Below are 10,939 nucleotides of genomic sequence, written 5' to 3'. Positions count from 1 at the left end.
ATCTCGGCCTTTCAACTTTTGGTTAAGTTTCAATGCAATCCCCGCCCCCTCATTCTTCTGAATTCCAGTTACCACAGAACCCAGATGTTATCAAAGATAAAGATTAGATTGGCTTTATTTATGAGAATCAGAATCAGGTTTAATATCACCGGTATATGTTGTGAAAATGTCACACGTACATCAAAACATACAGCGAAATGTGACATTTGCGTCAAATCAAATCAGTGAGGATTGTGTTGGGCAGCCCACAAGTGTCACACGCTTAACTTTTCTCTGATTATATGAGTAAATATTGACAGAACTCTATCTATGAATCAGAATTTAAAAGATACTACCACATACAAGGTGGCCAATTATCCCATTATAACTCTACAGGCTCTTAGTATTAGCAGTTATTGCACAAGTCCAACTATCCTTTCTGTTTTATGTGTACCTGTACACTCAAACCAATATCGCGTTCCCATTTATCCTTCAGTCTGCTTCTGTTATGCATGGTGGAAGTGCAATTCAAAATCCATAGAATTAAGAGAGGATCCCTCAGCCTCCCTCTGGTTCTTTATCCAAAGTGTGGTCCCGATCAGATTGATGGAGGCTAGCCTGCTGCACGTTATTTTTTTTTCCTTCTAGCTTGGTCGGGATGTTACCGAAGGAGAATGAAATGTCCTAGAGAGCCCGTGCAGCGTAACGGTAGAACAGTACATCCCAACACTTTGTTTGTGCTGGAGTTTCCTCAGAGGTTTTAAACCCAAAGTTCAGAGTAAATTTATTATCAGAGTACATACACTGTATGTCACCATATACTGCCTTGGCATTTGTTTTCTTGCAGGAAAATAAAGAAATGCTGCAGAATTTATGAAAACTTTACATAACAAAGACTGACAAACAACTAATGTAGAAATGAGTTCAAATCATGCAAAAAATAAATCATTCAATAAATAAATGTGAGGACCGTGATTTGTAGAGACCCACTGTCATGAAAACCTAGTTAAATAACTGTTACTTAAAAAATATCTTACTGCTTGTCCAGCATTGTCAGGGAAAGGAGATGCCAGGTGCAAGATGAATTCACAGTGAGTTGCTTTTTAATTGCACTGAGAATTGTTCAGCAGATAAATATTATTTCAAGCAGCAATGACTTAAGCTACACTCACAAAATGCTGGAGGAACTCAGCAGGTCAGGCAGCTTCTATGGAGAGGCATAAAGAGTCGACGTTTCAGGCCGAGACCCTTCATCATCATTGAAAAGGAAGGTGGAAGAAGCCCTGACTTGCTGAGTTCCAACTGCATTTTGTGTGTGTTACTCTGGATTTCCAGTATCTGCACAATCTCTTGTGTTAAGAAGTTAAGCAACTGGTTTATCTGCCTGTCCTTTGACTGGGGTAGGAATTTTAGCCAGGACTGCAAACTCCGCTTCACAGCAATGGAGAAATGTACCCTGTACTTTTGAGGGTCTTTAATGTGACAGTGATTCAGAAGTGTTTCTTGGAATGGGGGAGCTACTGACAAACACAAGTTTTTGACTCTTGCTCGTTGGCCTTTTAAAGGTGGGGCTGACTACACCATTGTTCCTCATTGTGTCAGTTCCACTGCACTGCTGGGCTAGGGTGCCCAGGAATTTGAGTGAGGAACACCTGTCTATTTAAATATTGAATGCTGGAACAACGATGTTTCCATTCTTATGGTGACTTTGTCATAGATTCACCAAGTTCAGAAAGATGCCCTATTGACCCATCACATCCATGCCAAGCATTGCACCCATCTATGCACCTGCGTTTAGTCCTTGCAATTCAAATACTTCTTAAATGTTCAGACAGGATCCTCCACTTCTGGCAGTGGATACCAGATTACAATCAATCTCTTTTTGAAAATATTCCCCTTCAGTTTCCCTTTAAACCTCCTACCTCTCACTTTAAACCAATGCCCTTTGGTCTTGGACACCCTCACCATGGGACAAAGATCATTATTTTCCTTGTCCATTCCTTCATAATTTTGTAGACTTCCAACAGGCTCAGCTACATTTAAGAGACTCTGAGATAGGCATATGGATGAAAAAGAAATGGGAGGGGGCTATGTGGGAGGGAAGCATTAGATTGATCTTGGAGTAGGTTAAAAGTTTGCACAGCATTGTGTGTCGAAGGGCCTGTACTGTGCTGTAATGTTCTATGTCCCTCTGCTCCTGGAAAAACACGCCCAAAGGCAACAAACATTGGGAAGTTCCATGGAAGAGTGTCTGGCAGATTCTAGCAGCCTGTGTCTTCTAGACAGTGCTTATTTCTAACCCAATACAAACAGGTTGACCAGTTGATCTCATGTGTCATTGTTATTCAGTCACTCCCTTTTTGCCAGCCCTGTCTCAAATGTGGCACTTGGTTATCTGCCGTGCTCTAGGCTAGTTAAGACAAAAGTTGGTCATGGCTGCTGTCTGCACTTTACTACTGATGCTGCCTATTTACTTCGTTTCAAAAGAAGTGCCCGTTTCCTTTCATATTCGGAGTGTGTTTTTAAAAATAAATTGCTTTGATATACTAAGTTCCACAGGTTAAAAATAGCAGACCTGTGAAGTATTTTGTGTGAAATCTTCAAAGTAAATAATATATTTTGAATAATTCAACCAAAGAACATTAGAATTAACTAACAGATCAATGTGTGTTTAGAAACGTTCATAAAACATTTAAAAGGAATGACTATTCATGATGTTTCTCATTTAAGATGTCTATGCGTTTGCAATACAGGGGGAATTTCTATTTTATTTCATGACTGCTGGAATAATATTGTAATCAGGTAAATGTACTGAATTCACTACTTTTCAGACTGAGGGTTAAAAAAAATCAGCAAAGTAAGTATAAATCTCACATTTTCTGAAGTCCGTCTCACTAATAAGCTGCATTTGTTTTGATTAAGGGCTTCTTTACAATCAGCTTGAAACAGAGTGGAGTCCCTGCAGGGCAGAGTCTCACTCTACTGCACTTTCATATCTTATACACATTGAGCAATTTCTGAAGCTAAAGTCATTTGCACGACTGTCTCCTGTAGAGATTTCCAGAAACATGCATTCATAGCATAGAGACTCGGTTCAGCATTTTCATTGGGTGAATGAGATTAACGGACTGCTTTCTTAGCCACTCCTGCAATATGAATAAAGTTTACTTGTTCGACTGCAGGGAAGCCTTCGTGTGTTCAAAATATTATCATCACTCAACTCTGCACTTACTTATTAGGGCAAACTAAATAGTAATTATTTGTGCATTCTTGTGCCATTGATAATAAGCTAGGGAGTTTGCCTTTTTCTGCCTGAAAATCCAAATTATCCATCAGTAACAAAAACCATATCACTGCATTTCAGATTCACTGGTTTATCTGCTGGAACCTGTATGGTATGTGTGTCCACTACTGATTTAGAATTAAATTGCCTTTTTTAAAACTTTTTTAATGTCAATTTTTATCACACTGTACATATCACAACATTGTATTTTCTTGACGTACATTACTATAAAGTTGAGTATGTGAACTGGGACACTTTGTATTAGTAAATTATATTTCAAATAGTAATATTATATATAATTATGTTTCTGAACAGCATCCAGCAGTGTTTTAATTGACTGCCAATGTAGCTATGTAACTATATTTATGACGGTATATGTGTAGGAAAGATGTATTTGCTTAATCAAGTTCAAAGTTATTGTCATTTCAACTGTATACATATAAACTGCCAAATGAAACAATGTTCCTCCGGACCAAGGTACACAACACACACGCGCGCGCACACACACACACACACACACACACACACACACACACACAGTAATATTACCACAAATAAATTAACAGATAATAAGGTGCATTCATGACTCAAGTTAAAAAGAAAACAGTATAACGCTACTGGCTTTTTAAACATGATGAGACCTGGGTGGCGGCAGGGAGTTCAGTAGTCTTAGGGCTATGAAAAGAAGCTGTTTCCTTTTCTAACAGTTTTTGTCCTAATGCTACAGTACCTCCTGCCTGATGGTAGGGGGGTCAAAGAGTTTGGTGGACGGATGGGAGGGATTATTGATGATGCTAAGGCCCCTCTTTACTCAGCGTTCCCGATAAATATCTCGGATAATGCAGTTTATAATCACCTTTCAATCAGTTGACTGTCAATTAGTTACTTCGTGCAAGGGTTAACAGCAAAGCAGAGTTTTCTACTGAAACTTGTGCAGGAGTCTAGCATCGTGTTGTTTATGAAAATGATTTTTCTATTGTTAACACAAATATGATTTCAGAAATTGTTCAAATTATTGTTGAAAGTCCAAAAGTATGTATATGTCGCTATACACTACCTTGAGATTCATTTTCTTGTGGGCATTCACAGTAGAATGAAGAAATACAATAGAACCAAAATCCATGAAAGACCACACACTAAGACTGACAGCCAATTGGCAAACAAAGGCAAACTGTGCAAATACAAAAGGAAATCAGACAAGCACACAAATAAGTAAATAAATAAAATTGGGAACGTGAGTTTAGGAGTCTTTGAAAGTGAGTCCATAGGTTGTGGAATCAGTACAGTGTTGGGATGAGTGAAGTTATCCGCACTGGTTCAGGGGCCTAATGGTTGAAGTGTAATGACTGTTCCTGAATCTGGTGGGGTGGGTCCTAAGGCTCCTGGACCTCCTTTCTGATGGCAGCAGCAAGAAGAGAACATGGCCAGGATGGTAGGATTCCAGTTTAAAAAACAGTGCAATTGTGTTTCCTGGATTACCATGGATGAGTATACTGCATTAATGGCACAAACAGCTACGTTAGAACACCTATAGACAGTCTGTTCAACAGAATAATCTGTGCAGATTTTGAATATGCTCCTTCCTAAATCGTATAGATTTCTTTAATTCACTTTAAGTGTATAGGAGGATATGCAGAACTGGAAATGCAAGAAGACTCCTGATGTTACAAATTGCACACAGTGTTTTAAATTTTGACTCATGGTGTCACTGCAGAGGATGATAGACAGAACATACCTTTGTCTTTTGGTAGTTATCCTAATGATACCTTAAAACTGTTTTAATTTGTCAAAACATTTTGTACATAATAAAAATAAATCTGTTGATAAAAGTTTACAGACTGTTTGTTTTTCTGTATTGCAGAGTCATTGAAATTCAGCACAGAAACAGTCCCTGAGTCTGCACTGGCCATCAACAACTACACCAATCTCATATTCGTCTCATTTCAGAATCAGGTTCATTATTACTGGTGTATGTCATCAAATCTGTTGCTTTGCAAAAACAGGACAGTGCAATACATAAAATATACTACAAATTACAATAATATATAATCAGAATCAGGTGTAATATCACTGAATATGTCCTGAAATTTGTTGTCTTTGTGGCAGCAGTACAATGAAATACAAAGTAATAGGGGTAAACATGAATTACAGTAAGTATACGTGTGTGTGAGTGTATATATATTATATATACACATGCATACATATATACTTATTGTAATTCATGTGTACTTATATATAATAGTTAAACAAGCAGTGCAAAGATGAAAATTAAGAAGTGGTGAGGTAGTGTTCAATGTCCATTCAGAAATCAGATGCAGAGAAGAAGAAGCTGCTCCTAAAATGTTGAGTGTGCCTTCAAGTTTCTGTACCTCCTTCCTGATCGTAGCAATGGGAAGAGGGCATGTCCTGGGTGGTGGGGGTCCTTAATGATGGATGAAGTAAATAGTGCAAAAAGAGAGCAGAAAATGGTGAGGCAGTGGTCACAGATTCATTGTCCGTTCAGAAACCTGATGACAGAGGGGATGAATCTGTTCCTAAAATGTTCTGTTACGATCCCGTAATGTACCAGCAGCAAGAGATGACAAATAAAGTCGGGTGTTAATATTAAAATCATTATATTTATTTACATCTACTCAAAACATAGAAAATTAAATGAACTACTTTCTTAAACAGAAGTTAACAGTGTTATGCGTCTGTAGATCCCTTACAGTCAAACTTAGAATTCGTTCTTAACAGATCTTACTCAAGGACAGTCTTGAAGTGGCAGTTCAGAGAGTCCCAGTAATTCACAAAATAGCTGAGAGGAGAGACTTGTGGATTCACAGTGCAACAATAAGGCAATCACAACGAATTCCAGAGATTCCATGGCCAGCGAACGAAGAAACGGTTACCAAAGATCCCAGCCAAGGAGTACTGTTCCGAAGTTATGCATCTTCTGCAGAAATACGATGGCCAAGAAAGTTAATAATCAATCTGTGTTGGCTTAAGCACTGAAAAAGTGTGCAGAGATGAGATACGTGTTCAGATTTGGAAGCACTGGCTTATGTTTTTTATGTTTTTTTTCTTTTCTTATGTTTACTTATAACAATTGAGAAAATAGAAAATATATTTTCCTAAGTATGTCATCCAGATAAACAAAAAGAAAATCTATGTCTTTTAATAGAGAGTTCATCAGACGTTGAAAAGTCTGTGCTGCATTTTTCAGCCCAAATGGCATGCGCAGAAGTTCAAAAAGACCATACAGGTTATCACAGCTGTTTTGGGGATGTACTTCGAGCACACAGGCACCTGATGGTAGCCCCTAACTAGATTATCTTTGTTAAAAAAATTAACTTAGATTAGATTATGAGAACACGCAGTCTTCATTTATTGTCATTTAGAAATGCATGCACGTGTTAAGAAATGATACAATGTTCTTCCAGAGTGGTATATCAGAAAAACAGGACAAACCAAAGACTAACACTGACAGAACCACATAATTATAACATATAGTTACAGCAGTGCAAAGCAATACCGTAATTTGATGAAGAGCAGACCTTGGGCATGGTAAAAAAAAAAGTCTCCAAGTCCTGATCGACTCCCGAGTCCCCGATAACAGGCGGCAAAAGGGAGAAACCCCCTGCCATAAACCTCCAGGCACCGAAAACTTGCCGATGCACTGGAAGCACCCAATACTGAGTCCGTCCATCCGAAAACTTCGAGCCTCCAACTTTCCAGCTAAGCATGCCGAGAAACCTTGGATGTGTGGGACTAGGTAACAATGGGAGGTGGTGACCTCGTTAAGGCATCTGTAATCACCACATGGGCAGCAACCACCATCAGACTTAGGGACCATATGGAAGGGTGAAGCCCAGGGGCTATACGAATGGTGCACAATGCAGAGTCTTCTCATGTTGGCAAGTTCAGTCTTCACGGTTGCCAGCTTTTCTAGGTCTAGTCTAAACATGCAGGCATGGACTGACAGGCCAGTTGTGGGAATATGTTTTGCAACAGTAGTGGAGAATGTGGGCTTAGTGAGGTTTGGGAATTCGCCCAGCAGTCGAGTAAACTCATATGAAATGGTGCATATGCATTGTGGGGAATTTACTGGGGGAGCAGGGTAACAACTCAAAGTCCTTGACATCCACAAGCCGACAGTTCTTAAGTCCTTGGGCACACAGGAAATCCGTACCAAGCAGAGATCTAGCTGCTTTAGCCAGGATGAAGTCCCATGTGTAACGTTGCCCCCTGAAGCAGAGTGTCATCTGTCATGTCTTGTAAGTGTGGATCTTGCTGCTGCTGGCAGCCTCCAGTGAAGTCTCGCCGCTCTTTGCCTTCTCACCATTAGGCGCTGCTAGCAGGACACTCACTTGAGCACCCATGTCACACTGGAAGCCTTGTCACCAGGTTCGGATATGGCCCAAGTGCAGAGTGAGAGACACTGAACCAGCTCAATGGTTCACAGACTTTAATGCGAACAGTGTTACTGGGAAAATAAAACACTAGGCCAAACAGGGCCGTTAACAAAAACACTCAAATGGTATACGAAGCCTACACTGTGGCTGAAAAGAACATCTAAACATTAAACAATTACCGCCAGCCTACAGAGTCAGTTGACTCGACAGTCCAATTTCTCAGGGAAGGCCGAATGCAAACAGGCAGCAAAGCATTGCTGTGCTCTGTCCAAGTCTCGACAAGCACTACGATGACAAGTATGGAGTTAAATACTATCACAATTAAATAATAATTAGCTGACATGTGCATATTCACAAGCGCAATTGCCGTACCTACTGCGCTGTCGAATCCGTGGTTATGACCAGCATTGCCGGAAATGGTGTCCGTGATGACTCTAGGCATCCATGGCAGCTGGAACCTATGGTGTTCACAGACCTCCGATGTCCCAATGCACAGATACTGTTGAAGCTGCAAGATGGTCAGCACTTCCGAGCATTCCTACCAAAGTGAGCAAGATAAAACCACAGGTCCGGCCTTGTCTGCTTTGTGGCTGTGGATGTTGGGGACTTTGCTGACTGGGCTTACTGAGGCACGGAAAGAGGAGGAATTATGTGTCTCTGCCTGGCTGAGTGTAGACTATCAGCCATTTTAGCAAGCTCCCTATGGTCCTTCACAGGTGCATTAGTGAGGGCTATGCAAACTTGATCAGGCATTTGCTGCATGAAGAATTCTTTAAAAATAAAACAAGGATGGTGATTTCCCAGGACAGACAGCATGTCGTCCTTTAGCTCTGCCGGTTTTGCATCATCGAGACTGGGCAAGGAGAGCAACTGTTTGGTGTGCTCAGACTCCAATAGTCCAAAAGTCTGCGAAAGGTGAATTTTCGGTGATCGGTATTTATTGTGTTCAGGTTCGAGCAGACTCACCACTCTTGCAGCTATCGAATTGCTGAGTGTGCTACCACGTACAGTCGACCTTCCCTAATCCAACTACCTGTAATCCGGCACTGACTATGCTTAATGTGATCCTTCTGTAGTTCGGCATTCTCACTAATCCGGCACTCCTCAGGTCCCAATGGTGCCCAATTAGTGAAAGTCGACCTGTAGTAGAATTTGGTGCCGTCAGCAGTAATTTCTTGCAGAGCAAATCGGGCTAGTACAAACTCTGCATTTTGCTCCCAAAGCTCCAGCAGTTTCTAAGCAACTGTGTTGTCTGACATGTTCAATAACTCTGGAAATGTCCTAGAGCATCAGGATCACCAATGTAGGGTTTCACAAATAAAATGAACATAGGACATAGAAACATAGAAAACCTACAGCACAATACAGGCCCTTCGGCCCACAATGCTGTGCCAAACATGTACTTTCTTTAGAAATTACCTAGGATTATTCATAGCCCTCTATTTTTCCATTCTTTATGAAGTCAGGCATTTTATGTTTAATGAAACCTGTAACACATTTTTGAACTCCAAAACCTAAAAACAAAAGGAAGCTAAAAATCTTTAGGTAATAAGGTCATCATGTCAGACCAGCTGCTTAAACTGAAAGGCCACCTCAGTGTCAGTGATTGTGAATTATGAACATTTCTCCCAATTAAGTTACCCTGCAACAGCAACAGCATTGTACGCAACGGCAGTAAGACCAAAGAACTGATTGTGGACTTCAGAGAGGGTAAGATGAGGGAACACACATCAGACCTCATTGAGGGATCAGAAGTGGAGAGAGTGAGCAGTCTCAAGCTCCAGAGTGTCAATATTTCTGAGGACTTATCCTGGGCCCAACATATCGATGCAGTTATGAAGAAGGCACGACAGCAGTTATATTTCATTAGGAGATTGAGGAGATTTGGTATGTCATCAAAGACACAAATTTCTACAGATGCATTCCAACTGGCTGTATCACCATCTGGTATGGGGAGGGAAGGTTACTGCAGAAGAACGAAAGAAGCTGCAGGAAGTTGTGAAATAAGTCGGCTCCATCACAGGCATTAGCTCCCTCAGCATCCAGGGCATCTTAAAGGAAGGTTGCTGAACACCTACTCTCTGTCCGCCAGAGAAAGCAGCATCTCCCAGTGGCCACACATTTTAATTCCACATCCCATTCCCATTCTGACATGTCTATCCACGGCCTCCTCTACTGTAAAGATGAAGCCACACTCAGGTTGGAGGAACAACACCTTATATTCCGTCTGGGTAGCCTCCAACCTGATGGCATGAACATTGACTTCTCTAACTTCCGCTAAGGCCCCACCTTCCCCTCGTACCCCATCTGTTACTCATTTTTATGCACACATTCTTTCTCTCACTCTCCTTTTTCTCCCTCTGTCCCTCTGAATATACCTCTTGCCCATCCTCTGGGTCACCCCCCCCCGTCTATCTTCCCGGACCTCCTGTCCCATGATCCTCTCGTATCCCCTTTTGCCTATCACCTGTCCAGCTCTCGGCTCTATCCCTTCCCCTCCTGTCTTCTCCTATCATTTTGCATCTCCCCCTCCCCCTCCAGCTTTCAAATCCCTTACTCACTCTTCCTTCAGTTAGTCCTGACGAAGGGTCTCGGCCTGAAACGTCGACTGCGCCTCCTCCTATAGATGCTGCCTGGCCTGCTGCATTCACCAGCAACTTTGATGTGTGTTGCTTAAAGGAACGATGTCTTAAAAAGGCAGCATCCATCATTAAGGACCCCATCACCCAGGACATGCTCTCTCCTTATTGCTATCATCAGGGAGGAAGTACAAGACTTGAAGGCACACACTCAACAATTCAGGAACAGCTTATTCCTTGTGATGTACACAACATAAACCAATTCTCCTTTGTCCATCCTGCTTGTTACTTCTTCAACGAATTCCAACAGTTTGTCAGGCAAGATTTTCCCCTGAGGAAACTATGCTGACTACAGCCTATTTTATCACATACCTCCAAGTATCCTGAGAACTCAACCTTAATAATGGACTTCAACATCTTCCCACTCACTGAGGTCAGACCTTTCTTCTGCCTCTCTCCCTTCTTGAAGAGGGGAGTGACATTTGCAAATTTCCAGTCTTCTGAAACCATTCCAGAATTTAGTGATTCTTGAAAGACCATTATTAATGCCTCCGCGATCTCTTCAGACAGCTCTTTCAGAACCCTGGGGTGTACACCATCTGGTCCAGGTGACTTTGCTACCTTCAGACCGTTCAGATTCCCAAGAACCTTCTGTCTATTTATGGTAACTTCACACACTTCCTGCCCCAACACCAGGGAATTTC

At 41.3% G+C, this 10,939-nt stretch overlaps 1 protein-coding gene across 1 annotated transcript in view; it reads left to right on the top strand.

The window, feature by feature from the left end:
- lrrc8c (leucine rich repeat containing 8 VRAC subunit C) overlaps positions 1–5,307 on the top strand; it is a 96,698-nt gene extending 91,391 nt beyond the window's left edge. The window contains exon 6 of the mRNA XM_063064684.1: positions 5,124–5,307. The gene's annotated coding sequence lies outside the window, so the exon portion shown is untranslated. The remainder of the gene's footprint in view (positions 1–5,123) is intronic.
- The last annotated feature ends 5,632 nt before the right edge of the window (positions 5,308–10,939 follow it).

This window comes from Mobula hypostoma, chromosome 12 (assembly GCF_963921235.1).
Source record: "Mobula hypostoma chromosome 12, sMobHyp1.1, whole genome shotgun sequence".
NCBI classification, from domain to species: domain Eukaryota; kingdom Metazoa; phylum Chordata; class Chondrichthyes; order Myliobatiformes; family Myliobatidae; genus Mobula; species Mobula hypostoma.
The sequence above is the reverse complement of the archived record's forward strand: the minus strand, read 5'-3'. Positions and strand labels throughout refer to the sequence as shown.